Source organism: Serinus canaria, chromosome 2, assembly GCF_022539315.1.
Source record: "Serinus canaria isolate serCan28SL12 chromosome 2, serCan2020, whole genome shotgun sequence".
Taxonomy (NCBI): domain Eukaryota; kingdom Metazoa; phylum Chordata; class Aves; order Passeriformes; family Fringillidae; genus Serinus; species Serinus canaria.
The window spans coordinates 125,010,264-125,030,670 of record NC_066315.1 but is presented as its reverse complement, the minus strand read 5'-3'; the positions used below and the strand labels follow the sequence as shown (position 1 = coordinate 125,030,670).

General features: G+C 39.9%; 1 long non-coding RNA gene across 1 annotated transcript; it reads left to right on the top strand.

The window, feature by feature from the left end:
* The first annotated feature begins 3,168 nt into the window (after positions 1 to 3,168).
* Positions 3,169 to 15,749, top strand: LOC127059291 (uncharacterized). The gene is made up of 3 exons (XR_007776953.1): positions 3,169 to 3,581; positions 14,733 to 14,991; positions 15,402 to 15,749. It is a non-coding gene; the product is annotated as an uncharacterized LOC127059291 (long non-coding RNA).
* Positions 15,750 to 20,407: the final 4,658 nt, after the last annotated feature.

Below are 20,407 nucleotides of genomic sequence, written 5' to 3'. Positions count from 1 at the left end.
CAGCTCTCCCCCATTTTACAGCTAGAAGTGTGTCTGATCCACAAGGAAGCCTGCTGCCTTCCTTTTGACATGGTCTGTGAAGCATGATAGCATTCAAGACTCTTAAAAATTAAAATTATTTTTAGGAGTCCATTGATCTCTGGTATCTTGCCTGCTCTTTTCCTGGGAACAGAGAATGGAACCTCCAGGAAAATATTTCTACCAAGGTTTTACAGATAATGTCTCTTTAATCACATTTTTCCTTGCACTTACATTTTAAACCACTGGACTTTTTTTTTTTGCTTGCATATCTTCAGTTTGCTTACAGAAGATTTGCTCATTATTCACAACTTCTTGTCTACATTAAAAAAAAAATTATCAAATTGAGATTATTGTTTTCTAGTGGCAGTCTGCCATGAAGTGTAGAGTAACAAGCCACAGCATATACTGCACTCAGGCCCACAGTACACATTTAGATTATGCTGCTTTCAAGCTAATGCTCTGAAATATGAATGTGCTATCATAACACTATCTTTTTGCTGGAATGGCATGAGGGCCAAGACACAAAACTCACTCTTGAACTGCAGGCACACAGAAATGTCACACGGGATTCTGATCCACCTCAATCCACCCATCACAGGTGCACAGCCTGCAGCTCACTGCTGAGAAAACCTTCCTCCTGCTTTCTGCCAACATTTTGCACGCCAGACAACACAGTCTGTTTCCAGTTTAACAGAAGAACTAATACTACACTCAGCCAGTATTCAGTGGGGAAAAGCCCTCTCTTTCAGCTCAGTCCAAGAACAGATGACCTTTGGTGGTCTGTGCAAAATGAGTTTCTATTTTGATTTATCCATAGCCACTGGGCTGTTTCCCTGCTTGGTGGAACCAAGGATGGGAATGCTTTCTGTTAATATATTGGTATCTGTACCTCAAAGTGCATCTGTCAGCAACCATGGTGGACTCTCCCCTAGTTTCACAAACCCTGAGTCTCATGAGTTTTCTGCAAAAGGCTAAGCAAAGGTGAAGTGGAGCAGAAAGGGAGAGGCTGTCAAACTTTAAGGAACAGTAGGTGTGATATCTGCAATGTTTAGCAGAAGCTTCCATGAGGTTTGCACAAAGCTGATAGTGCTCCCACAGCAAGAACTCATCACTAGGTATGGATGATGACTTCAGGACAGCTGCAGTGGAGGAAATTAAAGGAAGAGTTTCCTTTCATGTGGATCCAAGAATCTGTGATTATTGCTTGCCTGTGCACTGGGGAAAAAAAAGAAAAAGAAAATAAAACACTTGTGTATTAGTGAAATTCTAGAATCAGGAGAAAATTAAAATATAGAATCAGAATACTTTAATTTTCTTCCTGCAGAATCAGGAAGAAAATTAAAATATTCAGCTGAGTAACCCTCTATTTATCATCAGCAACAATGAAGTAGATGGTGAATTTCCAGATGGTTATAAAGTACATGCCATAAACTAATTACCTAGAGTAGATAGCAGATGCTGTTTCCTTTTTCCCCAAGACAGCTTTTGAGTTCAGGAAGGGCCCAGAAGGAACTGCAGGCTATCAGACTTGTCCCAGCATGGGATGGGGAAGGTACCTGGGTGTTTGCATGAGCTTTCAGTAGTACCAGTTCAGGGGTACATGGTATTTGTTCAAGCTAAGAATTCTCTATAGCTAATTAGCTGAAGCCCTTAGGGAATGGTCTCCAGTGAAGCAGCTTGCTGTGAGTTCATCAGAAAACACAGATCTGGCTGCTGGAAAGGTGTTGCTATGACTGGATCCTTCTACTGTGACCAGTACACCCAATGGTACAGTTCAGAGTATCACTAAGAAAGAAAAGGCTTTTCTTTGTTGCTTACTAAAGTCCAGTAATAAAGTTAAGATGAAATTTGTTCACAGGGTTTCCACAAAAATGGAACCAATTATTACTGAATAGAGTCAGGTTATTGGATGGAACAAATACAGACTGGAACAACAATGAAAGAAACCACTTTCCTGGGAAATATTCTCTGTTGTGATCATACATGTCATCATGAGAAAGGTTTTGCTATAGTACTGACAAGCAAAGAGAAGTGTTCATAAAGCTGTAGTAGTAAATCCTGTTATCGTCAGATGAAATTATTCTTTTATAGCCATGAAACTGTTAATCAGTCAGTGATGAAATACTTGAGACATTAGTTTCAGTTGAATATGAGTTGTTTGTGAGCCTCTTTCCAATCCTCAGTGTTCCTAGGGTTCAGTGAGCTATGCACATTAATTGTGCTCCCATTTTAATGCAGCCCAACCCACTAAAACACTGGCACTGCATTTATTCAGTCAGCAAGTCCTGACTCCTTGCAAACAGAGCGTATCACACGTAGGACTCCAATGCCACAGCTAACTCTCCATCTGCACAGCTGTAAGCAGATCATGTACAAATGTCTTGGTAGAGGCCACTAACCTGTTCTACAGGTGTGTATGTGTGTGTTTCTCCTCCTGGGCTGTCAGTGACTCTTGCCCCTCCACAGCTAAGTCAGCAAGAACATCTCTGTGATATAGAATTAACCTCAAATACTCACCAGGGCAGATGAAAATCAGCTTTGATACACCTTGTTTTGATTGGAGACTTTACCTTGCAGTGATGTAATATAATCTCCTAGTATTTTTAGCCTGGTTTCCTAGAAAGTTTCTGTAACTACTAGAACATGGCTAGAATTCTTTTTGCATTAGAAACATGTAGGGTTCATGCAAACAGGATTGTTATCACTGCAAAACTTTGAGGCACCTCCCAGTGACTTGGATGAACCTTCCAACACATAGCCAGAGGAAATGAAGCTCTTTTTGTTGCTGGTTCTTTGTACTCAGGGCCTTCATCTCAATCTTCAAAGGCCTTCATTAATTCAACCTCATCTTCATAAAGAACACCTCTCCCCTGTCTCTGTGAGGTTTATTTGTAACAGATCTATTCTCTAGGAATGCCAAACCTACTGACCTTAAGCATATAACATGTGAAAGCAGAAAACAAAATTTTCTCAGCTTCCTCCTCACATCTCTTCAGCAGAGGGAAATGGAAATGCCCACAAGCCTGTCTCCTCTGAAACTAAAATGTCAACTACATTTTTGCAGTTGTTTATATATGTAGTCAAAAAAAAAAAAAAAAAAAAGAGTGATAAATACATACAGAAAATGTTTGAGGGGAGGTAGGCAATAGTGAGTGTTGGCAGAGAAAGGGAGGACTGGAGGAAAAGGGCCACAGCTGCTGCAAAGGGCAGTCATTAGTCCCACATGTGCTTCTGAGTGCTCCCTTGGCCAAAATGAGAACCCAGCATGAGAAATGAACCTGAACTCCACAGCTTCCTGCATTTGTGAGATTTATTCAAAGTGCTAGCAGAGAGGATGAAGACTGCAGTATAAGTAAGAAGAATAAAATAACAGCTTTTTTTGAGGTTGAATGAAAAATGGCTTTTTTACAGAACACTTTTTTTCTGATGGGAGTTGAGTGGCTTTTTCTTGTGCCTCCAAGCTCTTTTTACCATTTTAAATAGCTAAAAACAGAGCCTAATAACCCAAAGTTGATACCTATTGCTGTCAAATTCAGACACTGCACAAACTGAGAAACCAGGTAAGTATTTGTATGTGGAGTTGCAATGTTATAGATATTTGTATGTCTCTCCTCACCCTGTGTTTATACATACTTTAAAATGCAAGATTCTTCTATTTTTATAAAATTAAATGAAATTTTAAAAAAATGAAGCACAAAGTAAATGTTTAAAAAAACTGGGTAAAAGAATACAATGAGATATGCTGGACACCTACACTTCATTTGCATTATGCATGAGTTGCTATCATATCATCTCTGCCATAAGAGTACTATATGCAGTTAATAAAACAAACCCAAATTTCTTGTATAGTGTAAGTTTTTTACACCTTTATTAGAGGCATGGTAGCATGAATTTTTCTTTTTTTTTCCTTCTGTCTTCTTGCAACTTTAATATTTTTGACTTGTGTCTGCCTGTAGAGCAATCACTTTTGTCTGGTAGGTGTGCTAGTCCATCTCTTCTGTCATCGGATAACATGCTAATGTCCCTGTGTTATCTGTTTGAAATGTGAAACCCAAGGAAGACTGGTGAAAACGATCCTACTTACAGGGGAACAAGTACACTAAAAGCTTGCTAGCTAAAATGCAACCTAATGTTCAGAAAAACCAGCAAAGTCACACAAATAGGTTCGTTTACAACCGAGGAAGACTCATTCCCTTCCCACAGTGCTGCACAAATTTCATGGCAATGCTGAGTGGCATCCTGGCCTGTATCAGCAGCAGTGTGGCCAGCAGGAGCAGGGAGGTCACTCTTCCCTTGTACTCAGCACTGGTGAGGCCACACCTTGAGTGCTGTGTCCAGTTCTGGCCCCTCAGTTTGGGAAGGAGTTTGAGATGCTTGAGTGCCTCCAGAGAAGAGCAACGAGGCTGGTGAGGGGCTGTGAACACAAGCCCTGTGAGGAACGACTGAGGGAGCTGGGGGTGTTTAGCCTGGAGAAAAGGAGACTCAGAGGTGAACTTATTGCTCTCTAAAACCTCCTGGAAGGTGGCTGTGGCCAGGTGGGGGTTGGTCTCTTTCTCCAGGCAGAAAGAGACCAGAACAACAGAACAAGAGGACACAGTCATAAGCTGCACCAAGGAAAATTTATGTTGGATGCTAGGACAATATTTTTTATGGAAAGGGTGATAAAGTTCTGGAATGGTCTGCCCAGGCAGGTGGTGGAGTCACCATTCCTGGATGTGTTTAAGAAAAACTGGATGCGGCACTCGGTGTCATGGTTTAGTTGAGGTCTTAGGGCATGGGTTGGACTCAATGATCTCAAAGGTCTCTTCCAACCTAGAGATCCTGTGATGTCCAAGCCAAGCCCACACCAGGAAAAGTTTGCTTTGCTCCCCAGCCACAGCATGAGTAGCAGGTCCCACCTTTCCCCTGCTCCTGTAGGTGATGTGTTCTTGCTATTCAAACAAGGTCCAAGAGATATTGAACTAATATCCAGATCTCCTGCTGAGATCCCAAGAAAAATCTGAGTGCAGACTGACTGTTCTCTTTTTTGTATTCCCACCAGTTTTTATACATTTTCAAACAGCCTTTCTGAAAAACATATTTCCAGCACTTGCTTTCCTTGTTCAAGGCATGCTAGGCCTTCTGCTTTAGGCAGGGCAGGCTGATTTTTCTTTCATTTTTCAGTCTGAGAAGGAGACAGCAGCTTTGCTTTAACCCTCAAATCAAGACAATTTAATTTCATTTCTAAACACAGGACAGAGCAAAGTAACTTATACTGAAACTGAGCTGGTTTTGTATTAAATTTGGTGCTTTCATCAGAAAAATTAACAAGTACAGCTTTGAACAAAGGCTAGACCATTCATGATGGTATACTCAGAATGTTTTTCAGACAAGAGCTACATAATGCAATGCTTCAGAAAATCAATACCTATACTTTATACAGTTCTAAAAGTATCCTGTTTACTTTTACAGTGATAACACAATTTTGTCTGGAAAATAAACCTGATACCGAACATTAAAGTTTAATAGATAAGCCAACCCAGATTTTTCCCCTGCTTTGTCCTTTACTGTTCTTCAAGTAGTTAAAAGGCATCAGACTGTGTTGGCTTAAAATGCACCTATTTCATTTTATATGACAAAGAAAGTAAAGCATTTCACCTGAGAGCTAAATCTAAAAGCTGCAGTGAATGCATTTAAGATAGAACAAAAAAGGAAGGATATGTGTAAAATAGATTGGGTGAAACCTTAACCCCACTGAATCCTGTGGCAAAATCCCCACTGACTTCACAGAGCCAAGATTTTACCTTTCAATCATAGCATGAATGCAGCTGGTGCTGCACAACTTTTAGAGGACAAGAGATTAAAAGCTCAATATTCAAGATAGAGTCAAGTTTAGATTCAGTTGAACTCTGAGCTGACATCCAGTACATGGTTTATTCAGCAGAGAAAAATTATAGATGTGCAAGAATTTCAAGTGTGATGTAAAGAACAGTAAAATGTAGCCTCTTTTTAAATCAAAATGCCAGTCTTTAATTTGGTGCACAAAAACACTACTCTATAATTTTCACAGACTATAATTGTTTAAGGGTGACCTTTTGGTCAGCTGTAATCTTCTGAAAGACTTACCATGCCATAAGGATAGCAACAATGGGAATGGGAGAAAAGTGACAGAATAGGGCAAAACAGTGTGCATGTTTGGGCAAAAAGCAACAAGGAAGACCAGAGTTCATTTTGGTCAATCCTAGAGAATTCTAATGCATTTTCTTACATAATGTTACAATTCTTAATGTTACAGTTTTCAATATGACAGAAATGACAGAAAAAATAGGTGTCCTACATGCCTTCTTCAACAACAAATTATAGAAGAGAGTAAATTCTTTTGATGAAAAGTGGCCTGGACATAATATGGAGCTTAAAGGATAGGGAAGGAGGCAAACCCTTAAGAACAGCAATTTTGCAGTTCTAGTTGGTATAAATGACAAAGGTCTGCTGACTTCAGCATAGTGGTCTGCAATCTTGAATAAGTATTTAATTGTTTTCTGGAGGAGATCTGATGGCATCTGGAACAGCAGCCCCTTCTCCTCTGGAGAACACTGAATTTTTTGAGTATTCTGGTAATGAAGAGGAGAAAGCTGTCTAGATATTGATGAAGATTATGTAGAAGATTGCTTTCTTAAATTAAAAATGGCTTCCAACTGAAAAGAAGTTTTGTGCAGAAATGAGGCTTTGGTTAAGGTATTTTTTATTTATACCCTTAATTTCATGGCACAATTTCTACTACTTATACCTCTCCAAGAGAACACTGAGATTTAAAATAAGACATTTAAAAATGATTCTGTGAGAGAAGATGATACTTTTCTATAGATATATCACAAAAAGTAGTGAAAGTTGGTACATTTGGAACCAAGTAGAATAGAAATAATTCTGTGGTTTCAGTTCCCAGAGACTGCAACATCACAGGCCAGTGAGGGCATGTTCACTGAGGCCTGATCCTCGTGACTTAATAATACACCTATTAACTGCAAGCACAAAACAACTTTCACTGCAATCACAGTTAAAATCAAACATGCACCTCCCTGCTTGGTGTACAAGAACCTGAGGCAAACCAGATCATCAGCACAGTTTTTGAAATGCTCTTGGAGGAGCCGTCGGAGTCAGCAGCAGTGGGGAGCAGAGGAGCCTGAATGTCAGACAAGGTCTTGGAGCAGGAAGGAAGATGCTGGCTAGACTCCAGCCCAATGGGAAAAAGGAAAATCATGCCACTTAGCACTTACCTGAGAGCAAGGGACTGGGGCAGGGAGTGGGAATTAGATGGATTTGTACATAACACAGGAGCAAGAAACCGCAAAGAGATTTCTTCAGGGTGTTGGAATTAACCTTCAGGCTTAATGTCCCTGGGTTTTGAAATCACCTTTAACTTGCTGTGTTTAAGGAAACAGTTGGCATAAGAAAACATAGTTTTGCCATAAGAAATAGTATTTTCCTAATCTTTTCGGGAAAATTGACAGCACTGTTTAAAAGCACTTATCAAATACCAATAAGTGCCAGTAAAAATCTATACCGGGTATAGATGGGTATCTGTGGTTATGAATGCTTGTGGTGTTGGGCACTTAACATATGCTAACAGAAAAACTAGGTTGAGGGGAGGTTCAGATCTAATTCTGTGAGGGTGGGGAGCATTTCATTGCATGTTTCAAGACTGACATTTGAAGCAATTTCCAGGAGTCAACCCTTTTATTCCTTTCTATTTTTCTTAAATTAAATGGGCTACCCTTCTCTTTTAGCACTCTAATTATCATTAGCCTCAGAAATCACTTTGCAATTCATGAAAGCCTGAATTCTTCATGTTGACTAAGCAAACCCTTAATAAAAACAAACACTTATTGCAAACTCATTCCATGGTAATTAATATCCTAATTATATCTGTTTAATATCTGACATGCATCTGTAAGAGGCAAGGTTCTGTTCTCACTGTTGTCTTCCTATTGCTCAAACTTGCCTGATAGAAACTCAACGGTCAGCATGTATATGCAGTAAATTAAAAGCAATCTGCAGTAACTATTTCACAGCCTTCTGTCTGAAGTACCCAAAAGCAATAGATACGTTCTTTCTTTAGAAAGCTCCCGAGGTTTCTCAAACCATTTACATTTCTGAAGATCAAAAAGCTAAAGCAGAAGAGGAGTATCTTCCTGCTAGAACACAGCTCAGAGAGTTTGCCTGCAGCAGCAGCAAAATATTCAGTAGGTGTTTTCATGAATGGTCATGAAAAGGGAGGGAAAATTATCCTACAGTTTCCCCTGAGTAACTGAATAATCCTCCAAGGATGCCATGTCTCAGTAATCCTGCAGTGCATGAGTCAGCATCATTGTGTGGGAGAGTTGTTTTCTTTTTACAGCTCACGGTAGAATTAGAATATTTGGAAATTCGTAACATTTTCAGATTTACAAATGTAAACTTCTGTAGGATTTTTTCTTAAGTTTTTCATCACTACTGATGGACCCTTCTGCAGTAGTTAGAGGCTTAAAAGGATATACATACTGTAAATATGAACATGGCATTATAACTTCTGCTGCGCATTGGGAATGGAAAAAGGAAATATAATTTCCTGCATGAGTTCTGTACTGGAGGGCAGAAAAAATGAATTTGAAGACTGCAATGCAGTCAGCTTATCTTCTACAGCTTTCCTCAAATGTATAATCCCTGAAAGCACTCCCAGGATAAAGAGTAAAGTAGCATGGATGGAGCTGACCTTCCAACTCCTTGCCTTTTCTCTTGTGCTCTGGGCATGCACAGAGTCACGAATCATTGTGTCTAAGGGACCCAATAGGGTGTTTTACCTACATCAATACTGTCCTAAGTTTGCATATGAAGGAAATGGAACACAAAATAGCCATCTGAATTATCTCCATATATCAGCACATCTGTGGCAGATCTGGACATTAAATTTTGAGCTTCTGAATCCTCATCCCTCTGCTTATCAACCAAGGCAGTTTCCATCTAACCTGTCCTCTGGTGCATGGTATTTGCTAACTGCTCACTTGTACCAGAGGAACTACAGGAAATGCTCCAGGAACCGTGACAGAGCAATAAATTTGCCGCCTGACTATTTATCCTGATGACTAGTTACAATTCCAGGAGGATATGTATCTTCAGCTCCTTAAGTTTGCATCCTCAGCCATATTACATTGGTGTGTAATGGCATTCCTGCATTAAGGCATTCTGTCCATCACTGAATTATGCATGCAGTCAGCAGCTGTTCTGATAGCTATAGACAGATATGGGCTGAATTACAATGGAAAGATGCCTCTGTGTATACAGTTAGGAATGACTTTATTACTTCTATGCACTGGAAAAGAAAGGACTTTCAGAAGGAGGCTGAATTTTTTTTCTGGAAAATGGAATTATATGAAGTCAGAATGAGTGTTGTGAAAAGCCATGAGGAATTAACTGGAAAGCTATTCCACTCTCTTCTTTTTCACTTCACCTCTGGCCTATCTTTTATAGGACTCCAACATGTGAACCACTTGAGACTTACAAATAGAATATCCTCACATTAAGCAGATTAGCTCACACTCTTCCCAGCTCTTCAAAAATTTATTTTAATGCATCTTACAAAACTTTCCTCTCTGTAAAAGCAGTATTTTGGATTTTGAAGACATGTCCATCCACGTGTTTGTGTCAGATCAAGAATCCTATGAAGCAATAGCTGGCAAAGCTTGAAGTTTCATTGGTGTCAGAGCCAAATAAGAGTTATGCATATGTTTTCCTTACTAGGCCTATAGAACCTTTCCTGCACTCTTTGCTGTTTGCCTCTCATGATCTGAAATATGCCACAGGAATACAGCATTCTCAGGCCAACTATTAAATGAAAACCATATACTGTACTAGTGTCACTGAGAATGACAGCTTGGAAAGAAACTAAAGCTGTTAATTTCTAAATCTGTTTGTGCTGTACAGGCAGCAGCATGGCAGTGCATTTCCTGGATGGTTAAAGTTTCTGACTATAATTTTGGAAAATTGGATTCTGGTGAAAATGAAAAATGTCCTATGGGAATAATATTCTTAACAGCAATAGTAATGTTTCTGTAGGCAATTCTAAGCTTTGATCTTTAAACCTTGCCCCTAACTTTCTCCTTGCCACCTTTGGTTTTTCAAAGCATCAATGGAATTCTAAGATAATATATTGAAAATGAATGAAAGGCAGATTTCTTACCGAGAAATGAATGTAGTGAATATTAATATATTTCAAATTTTCCCCATTAGTTGATCAGAACTGAAAGAAATGCAGCCTATCAAAAACATCCCGTGGGCACAAACTGAGACTTCTACAAGCTGTATTCTCTCTTTGGGCTAGTGATCTGACTGAGGCTAGACATGAGTTAACTGCTCAGCATATCAGCAGCATATCAGCTGCTGAGCTAGGTCAGATCATTAGGTACTGATCCCCGGAGCTGCACTGAAGATAAAGTTGTTTACTAGAATTTCTTAAAGCTCAGTGTTCTGTGTGTGGAATATCATGATTAATGATACCCAGGATTCATAACGTTTTTACTCACATGGGTAATCCTTTCTCTTTTCTTTAGCAGTTAAGGAATCAGGAAGTTAAATAAGGTAAAGCACTATTGCAATATAAATCATAACATATAATGGGCTTCCATTAATCATTTCATCTATCAGCTACTGCTGTCATGTAGTCTACAGCTTCTATAACACAGCTCAGTATCTTTCACTGGGTTTGTTCCTCATTCCAGAACACTCAACTTTTCCTTCTTTGAACCTGAGTTCAAAATATGATCCATTTCATATTTTGGGTTTCAGTCTGCCACTCATGCTTGCATTTCTACCTCTCTGTTTGCCCATGCATCCTACGTGTTGCCATCCAGACAAAGATATAAATGATCACCTGGGTATGGACAAATGTCTTTCTGGCACAACCACTGAATTCGAGTTTGTGGACTAGATTTAATATTTCTTTCTCCCTCCTTCTGCTGAGATTCCTTTGGAGGAGTGGTAAGAGCAGTGCATGCCAGTCAGGGAACAACACACAAAAAACCAAATTCTCCTTAACAGAACAGTTAATAAACCTTTCACTTTTTCCTTTGAATGATCTTTTCATTTACATTCTGGATCATGTTTATTACAAGCTTGGTTTGTTTTGGGTTTTTTTTCTTGATTCATTTTAATTTGTGAAAGTAAAGTGTGAGTACCACTCAGGTCCATGTGTTATACCAGGTACCACAGAGGACAGACCATTTTTCACACAACAGCAACATATTTTTCAGGCCTTCCTAAGCTTTATTTTCAATCCTGCTGTTTCATTTCTGTAACAACAAGACTATTTTGTGGAGTTGAATGCCACAGGGGTATATCAAGGAGACTTTGATTAAATCATAGTGATGTATAGGCGCAAAACAAAATTCTGCCAGAAGGTAAATCCCATTTTTAAAGCCAACAGTACATTATTAGAATTGCAGTGTATATGAGCTAGGGAAAATCTACCAAACAATGTTAAAATATCTTGCAGAACAACTGATTGCAAAACACTCCTTCTACTTTCAGGAAGAAATTTTAATGGTTGACTTTTAACTGAATAATGGTTTTGATTTTAAAATACATCACATTCATTAGTTAGCAGTAAGGTGGCCTCATGAACCCTAGAGCCTGGCTCTTAACAATAAGTACACAAATAACAATAGGATTTCTGTGTACTATACTTTGAATTGCCATGGGCTCCTCCTATTTCTAGATAGCCATTATTTATTGAGTTGAGAGGTAAATTATTATGAAGGCACAAAAACACACTTGACATAAGGGGTTTTTCATAAGATTTTAATTATTTTGTTCTCTCTCTTTGTTTCTGCCAGAAAATACAGGTAATTCAGGCAATTTTCAGACCATGCACTTTCATTCCTCTTCTTCATTAGCTAGCTTTTCGAGATTAACTGAGACTCCTCTGACTTCATAACTAAAAAAAAAAAAAACAAAAAAACCAAAACCAAAACAATTTTGCATAAGAAATAATTTAATTATTTACTTATTTTAATTCTGGGATTCAGTTTCCCTTTTCTGCTGTGTTTTTAATAATACTGTATAATAGTACTATTAGTACTAAAAGTACTAATATTTTTATAATAGTCCCCTGCAAGTGAAAAAACTGGGAGACTAAAGAATATGCAACAAGCTCTATAAAACATCGAAATTGAAGTATTGAAGCTACAGATTCCCTCCAGCTGGAACCACAGTGGATATATATTCATGGGGACTAATTGTGTACCACTGCAGATTCTGGATGCAGAAATGGGTTCTTCTTGAAATCTAAAATCTCTGGCATAGTTAAGGTCTAATTTTTTTTTTTTCCAAGAATTTTCCATTTGTGAAGATGGCTAATGATCTCCTCTGGGACTATTCTTTCTTAAGCTTACTCAAAGTAGGAGGACAGAATCTGATGCCTCTGATATTAATGAATTAACTTCCCTCATAAATAAATAACCTGGAAGGATCTGAGTATTTATTTAGCCTTAAATAAAAGTTTTGCAGCAGTAACAGTTACCCCTTGAGTTTTATAACACTTTATGCTTCTCCAGCAGATGGGAACTTTTACATTCTTAGGAGAAGAGCAGGTCTGTTCTAGAAAGAAAGATTAAGCACATGGACATCCTTGCATAGTTACCATAGTTTCTACTTTTCCTTAGACTACAAGTTAAATTATTAACACTTTCATTTGTAAGCTAATCAATGAAGTGTTACAACCAGTACTCAGATGTTATTCAGAGAAAGGCAAAATTTTAGTTACAAGATACCACAAAAAGAAAAAAAAAGTAGCATGCATACAGACTAAAAACAAGTAAAAAATATCTCACAGTGAAGCCAAATAGGCAAATTTTGCTCTGGGTTGCATTCACACAGAAGCTGACAAAGATGTGGGAGGCAATTATTCCTTCTACTTGATCCCAGTAAGATGAAAAACATTTTTCTCCCTTCCGTTGCTATAAAATGTTATTGTAAAGAAGATGATGATAAGTAATTCTTCAGTGCCAATGGGATAAGAACAAACATAAATTAGCTTAAATTATACCAAAATTATCTCACTGGGTATAAGAGAAAACTTCTTTTTGGCTCTTAAAGCACTGAAATTGTGCTCCTATGGAATTTGTAAAGTATCCTTCACCAGAGATCTTTAGGATGGGTTAGACAAAAAGTTCTCAGAATGATGTTAGTGTAGACCATTGGCCACCCTCCTTCCAAAGGACTGGAGCACATGGTTTTCCAATGTTCTGTATGTCTGCTCTTCTATGAATCTGATTGAGTTTACCACCAGCTGGATCTCTTCTTGTCGCACTTCCCATTGCATAAATTTCTTTCTTGTTGTACAAACTTCATGTTTGTAATACTGTGAGTGTATAGGAATTCAGAGAACTTCCTGTTATTTGAGAAATCTTCTCACTTGCATTTCTGGGGACAAATTTTCAGAGTCCCTCTCTAATTGCGTGCACCAAGTCTGAAAAGTTAAAGCCAAAGTAAGCTGCAGCCTAGAGCCTTAATGTCCAGTGCAACTTCTGACTCTTCCCTGTCTCCTGGCTGTGCTCCTATCAACAAAACCAGCAGCTTTCTGCTGCCAGATATCCCATCTCTTCCTTTGGCAGCAGGATCAAAAAAAAGCTGTGCTATTTTCAGAATTTCTCTTGTAATACAATCATGACACAGTATGAAACCGCTAGTTAAACTCCTCAAGTCATGTGGCAAAGGTTCTTGGAAGTGTCAGCATTCCTTCAGATGTTACTGAGCTACAGTGGCTCCTCCTGGTGCCATTTGCCACGGTCAGAGGGGTTCCTGCAGGGCCTCCTACCAGGCTGCCTCACACAGCAAGGAAGGGACAGCCCCCACATCTGCCCTACCTCACAACATGTGCCTTACTCTGGACGGGCAGGCAGTGACAGCTCAGAGCAATCTGTGGTAGTTCCAGGGAGAAGAGGCACCAGGGATGCTCTCCCTTGCACACAATCCCTGGAATGTCACTGCAATGCTGAGCATAAGGAAGATTAAGGACTCAGGACCCTCTGTCTGAAAAGCAAAATAGAAATTAACTGGGACTTTGGCTTTAGCTAGTTAAGCATTCAAAATGCAACCCTTCGCTTTGCCTTATTTTAGAGTTGTCCAAGTCTGCAGTCTTATGTTCTCACTAGCAAAATCTCTAAAGTTTTACTCCTAAGTATGTTGGAAATGCCTCATATGCCATTCTAAGGACCCAGATGATGCATAGCTCACTCAGGCTTTGCAGGGGAGGTTCTTTCTATCTCTCTTGCTCAACTCAGAAACAGTTTAGACCACATCTATTAGAAAAGGATGTGCACAAGATATAGAGGCTGCTGGTGGTTACAGTACCTCAGATCTAATGACCTGTAATGGTTAAGGCATTCACAGAAGGGGGAACAAGGCCCCCAGTACATTTTCTAAGAGAGAACCTGATAGTAGACTGGAGGGGAATTTTCTCAACTTCCACTTTCCAGGGAATAATTAAATATTTACTAGGTCAGAGGAAGGAAAGAAGAGTAATATGAGAACACTAAGGGGCTTAGCCACAGGCTTCTTGTGGAAAAGAGTACTTCTTTTCAAATATTTAAATTTTGAATTGGAAGAGAGTGCAGAAAGTGAGATTCTTCTCTTCTCCCAGATGAAAATCATAAGAAAACATTGAGCTATAGTGACGTGTTCACTCATGTCTTTTTTTCTAGGGCACAGTGAATATTTAATGCAATACAAGGATGGATATAACTTCTGCAACAGTGACTGAAAAGAATCTTTTCTACCTGAGTACCATTGGTAAAGTAATTTGGGTGTGGAAAACATAGATTCAACCTCCTACAGCACAGGAATGAATCGATTCTAGATGTACTTTATTGTATAAATATCCAGCCAAGCCCACAATTGGAACAGAGCCACTGTTTAGGCCATACTTGATGAGAAGGTCTGGCAGAAGGGACTCACAACCAGGTAAAATCTGGTGTTTGAAACCAGTACCAGAGCAGGGGACTCCACACAGGCTAGAGATGTGGTCTAAACCTCATCAGTTTCTGCTGGCTAACATGTGCCACCTGTCCAGCTTGCTGAATTTGGGGATATTTTATGTCTAGAGCCTACATTTTTCCATGTATTGCACATCTAGCAACTCAGGGCTGAGGTAGCCTAACAACTGGGTCTTTTTACAGTGAGTGAGAACTTCCCTGTAAACCTAGGTCTGGATTTTGCATTTTCAGTCTGCTCTGCAAATGGCTGTATTTCAGGAAGGAAAGACAGAATAATTGTTGCTATTTTATACTGTTGCTAAGAAGCCAAGTTTTCTGGACATCTTCCAGAGGTGAGTGGGCCAGCTGCCAAGAAAACTTTGCTTCTTGCACATCCAGGTTTTACTCCTGTGTTTCATGGTGTTGCTGTTCCAATGGATGGAGCTGTCAAGAGAGATTATGGCCAGACTTTCACTGCCCTTCAGGTACCATGAATCCACAAGGCCTGCAATCTTCAACAGGAGCTGGTATTTAAAATCCAGTAAAATAGGAGTTAGGCACCAATGAAGTTCCAGCTGAGCCCTCTCAGTGGATGTTACATGCAACTAAAGGGTTAACCATTCAAGGTGGTGACTTCAGGGTTATATATAGAAGACTTTTCTCAGCAGTTGCAAAATGGTGTGGCCACAAATGGACCACAAGCCCACACTGGAGGCAACTGTCTGCAATCATGCACATGAAATGAACTCTTTCCTCACTGTGAGTCTTTGAGTATTTAGACAAATGGCTAGACAATTTCACTGTTTAGTCAGCTTTTCAGAAGAGAGAAACTGGTCACTGTAAAAACTAAAAAAAAAAAAAAAAAAACAAAAACCCACAAAAAAAAATTTCTATTTTTAAAAAGACTCTTTAGAAAATGAGCTTGAACAAAACATTTCAGCTCTTTGCAACCGTGAGTGATTCAGTTCCATAGGAAGATATTGTATCAAAGAGAAGAATATTATCTTTAACTGCTCCTCCACCCTGCCATTCCTGACTCCTCTCCTGACTTTGAGAAGCAGTCGGCATCAGCAGGGTGAATCATCCCTGCTGCACACAGCCCTGCTTGGCAAACTGCAGACAGCCATCCCCTGGGACTCTGCTCCAGTTTGCACGTTTATCCCCACTGGAGGCCCTAGCTAAAATAAGGAACACCACATCTGCAATGTGCATTTATGCTGCTTCCTGACAAAATAAGTGTAGATGGACATAAAATAATCTTTGTGAGGTTGAAGGTAGGATGTTTGGGGAATGGGGATATCTGAAGAATCTTTTAAACTTTGTGAAGTCTGGTAAAGAGCATAGGGTAAAAGTGTGGTCAGCAGAGGAGTTTGTTTGGAAGCTTGTTGGAGTATTTGCAGGAAACACAAAAGGGTTTATATATTTGCAGTCAAAGGTTACATTAAAGTTGAACATACTCTAGCAATGTTTATTTCTCACTTCTAATTTGGGAAGTTTACTCAGTTCTCATGTATGTCAAATAAGAAAGTTTATCCACACTTCATTTTTTATTATTCAGTTCTTTGCAGAGTCAATAACTTTTCATTGTTTCTTTCTTAAGGATATAGAACTTATCCCATGACTAGAAGCTGACATTCTAGGAGTTTTATAGTATAAAATATGCCAGCCTCTGAGTGAGGTAACTGTAGTGGAAAATATGTTTTCTAAGAGTTTGTGGAGCAGTATGCAGCTACATCTGGCAAAGAAGTGAATGCTTGCATTTTCCATTGATGTCAGCTCTCGGGACATCATCTTGAAAATGGGAAGCTGACTGAAGAAGTATTGCAGTCTGACAGTGAGTGGGTAGATTTAAAACAGATTAAGAATTGGTGACATAAGAAAACATAGCCTGAAAGGATGGTGGTTTTAATGCATCTTGGTATTTGCTGTGTATTCAGAGCTACTCTCGTAAGTGTTTTGAATGGTTTTGCCACATTTATAACGAAAATGCTCTGCTTCACCAATCCTACATCCCAGAATTATTTTAATTGTGCTGTTAGGCAGGTATTTTTGAGGGGCTTTTTCCCTTTAAAAGTCCTCACAAATGGATAGTCAATGCCAGCCCATCTCTAATCACTCTTCCGTGACTATCTGAGATTATTTTATCGGCCGTCCTGTACCTAAAGGCTGTGTGGTGATAGGAAAGGGGGGAAGATTTCAAACTGAAAAAGGGTAGGTTTAGATCAGATATTAGGAAGAAATTCTTTACTGTGGAGTGGTGAGGCACAGGAACAGGGTGCCCAGAGAAGGTGTGGGAGCCCCCTCCCTGGAAGTGTTCAACACCAGGTTGGATAATGTCCTGGTCTAGAGGAAGGTGCCTGTGACAGGAGCATTAGAACTGGATGATTTTTAGGTCTCTTCCAACCCAAACTATTCTATGATTCCCTGATCTAAAGAGATGGAATGATATTAATTCTGTTGCTTCCAAGGGTGTCTTACTGGATCACACTATTCTCTTCTTGACATGTTGCTTTCTATACCCCCTACAACTGAAGACACTTCACTTTGAACTGCCAAATCTATCTAAAATCACATGTTTTTTTTTTTTTTTTTCTGTTATGTGGAATCAGTTCATTCACTAACCAAAAGTCACCTTGAAATGCTCTGAATGTCCTTGATTCCCTCAAATGTGCATTTGATTCCCTGGTTCAGTGATCATTGCTTGTAAAAGCATCAAGGGAAATACACAAAAAGAAAAAAAGTGTTAATGATGGCTCACAAGAGGAGGTTTCCAGCAGCAGTTTGATCAAAAGGATCCAAGTCAGATCCCATTTAAGAGCAGGAATAAATTGTGGAGCTCTTTTTAGCTATTCCATCCTGTGACTCACTGTGCAAAGCAGTGTTGCTTCTAAGATATCTTTCTGTTTCACCCAGCAGTAGAACTAGATCAGGAAGTAAAGAGCAGCAGGATGCAGGGAATTAACAGCTATGTAAAATCTCACCATTTATGAAACTTTTTAAAATAATAAACTGAACCACTTAAATGGCAAAGTTTTCACTTTTGTCATCTTTTAAGAGGCTTCTGGTGTTCCTTAATTTCTTATCCAAATGAAATTCATTGCAGAAAATAAAGCCATTTTTCAGTTTGTTGTAGGCTGACAAAAATGTGCTTACTTATTCACCGCTTTGCCTTAGTGCTCCTTTTCTTTCATTCTGTAGAGGGCTCAGACATTTCATTCCCCAAAGGAAGGATTCTGGATCAGCTGGGACGAGATGTTCTCATGGAAATATTCAAATATGCAATTATTATCTGATATGTCCTCACATGTTCTTAAAGCTCACTAAGTCATATGATAGTCTGTTCTCCTGTGGAAAAGCCAGCCTACAATCTTCCCTTTCCCACTTTCGTGGGAGATTCTAAAAAGTGGTCGGGGTGTAATGTCAGCTCAGCTGGTTAGAGCAGAGCAGTAACACCAGGGCTGTGGATTTGACCCCCATATGGTCCATTCACTTAATGGTCGGACTCAATGATCCTTGTGGATCCCATCCAACGCAGAATATTCTGGGAAATCTGTGTGGGTGAGGTGGATGGCCTCACTCGAGCAGAGGGGTACATTGTTGCTGTTTCTAAAAGCCCCATGACTTTCTGTAAGAAGAGACTTTAGGTTTTTTCATCAGTGCTGATGACTTTTTAAACCACCTCCTAAGGGCATAGGAGCAGGAAATTCCCAAATGTCAGCAATCAAGCAGGAAAGGCAGAACAGGAATCTTCTCTTGAAAATAAGGCAAAAAGGAAAGAAGTACCTCAGTGGATATGGGAAGAACACAGAGAGGTTGCTTGCCACTGTAGGGATAAAATTCATGTGGCCAGAGCTCAGCTGGAGATAAAGCCGGTCAGAAATGTGGGGGACAATAAAAATATTTTTTCAAATATATAAATGGCAAAAGGCAGAATAAAAACAACATCAGCCCATTACAGGGTGAGGATGGCCACCTCAAAAACAGGAACAGACAAAGCAGAGTGTTTAACTCATTCTTTATCTCTGCCTTCAACAAAGATGACAGAACAAGGGAGTCTCAATGCCTGACCTGAAGGACCATGACTGCAAAAATTATCAACTTCCCTTCAATCCTGATGCTGCTGCTCCACCTAGATCCCTACAATCCATGGGGCCTGATGGCATTTATCTGAGAATCTCCAAAGAGCTGGCTGATGTCATTACAAAACCTCTCTTGATAATTTTTGAGAGGTCTTGGGAATCCAGAGAGGTCCCACCTGACTGGAAGCTGACTAACCTTGCACAAGTTTTCGACGAGGGCAAGAAGGAGAACCCTGGACACTACAGGTTTGTCAGTCTCCCTTCAGTGCCTGGTAAAGTTATGGAGAAGATTATTCTGGGTGGTATTAAAATACACATGAAATAGAATGCAATTATTGGTCACAACCAGCACAGCTTCATGAGAGGACAATCCTGCTTGTCAAACTTTATTTCCCTTTTTAACAAGGTAACCCATCGGGTTGACAAAGGGAAGTCAGTTGATGTGATCTTTCTGGATCTTAGTAGAGTTTTTGATAAGGTCATAAAATTCTTCGGGACAAAATCTCCAGCTCACAGCTGGATAAACCCATCCTGTGATGGGTGAGCAGCTGGTTCACGGGTCAGGCACAAAGGGTTGCAGGGAATGGGGTGACATCAGACTGGGGACCTGTCACTAGGGGGGTTCCAAGGGCTCCACCTTAGGCTCGGTGCTCTTTAATATCTTCATGAATGATCTGGATGCAGGACTGGAAGGGACACTGAGCAAGTTTCCAGATACAAAAATGGGAGGAGCTGTTGACTCCCTCAAAGCCAGGGAGGCCCTGCAGAGACCTCGATAAATCAGAGAACTGGGTAATCACCAACCATATGAGGTTAAACAAGGGAAAAGTGCCAGATTCTGCACCAGCATGGGGCAGCCCAGGATGTACAGATGGAGTGGGGAATGAGAGGCTGGAAAGCAGTGCAGGGGAAAGGGACCTGGGGGTCCTGGTCAAGGGAAAGCTGAACACGAGTCAGCAGTGCCCTGGCAGCCAGGAGGGCCAACCCTGTCCTGGGAGATATCAGGCACAGCAACTGGTCAGGCCCTTGAAAGGAACAAGTTTTCAGAATCCCTGAAACCTTTGTCTTTATGTGAGAGCAGGAGGGAGAAGAGGCTCCTGGAGGTCGGCTGCAAGTGTATGAGTGCATCCCTCTTCTCTACTGTGAAAAACATTCACCAAGAGCTTCCTATTCCCAGAAACACAAGGACTGAACAACTGTCTGACCCCTTCACCTGTCAAATCAGAAACAATTCTGCCTCTTGTGTGTTACTGACAGGACTCCCTCATGTCATTCTTCCCTAAATTTCAAACCTCTGGAATATTCTGTCAGTGTAATTGCTTTCTT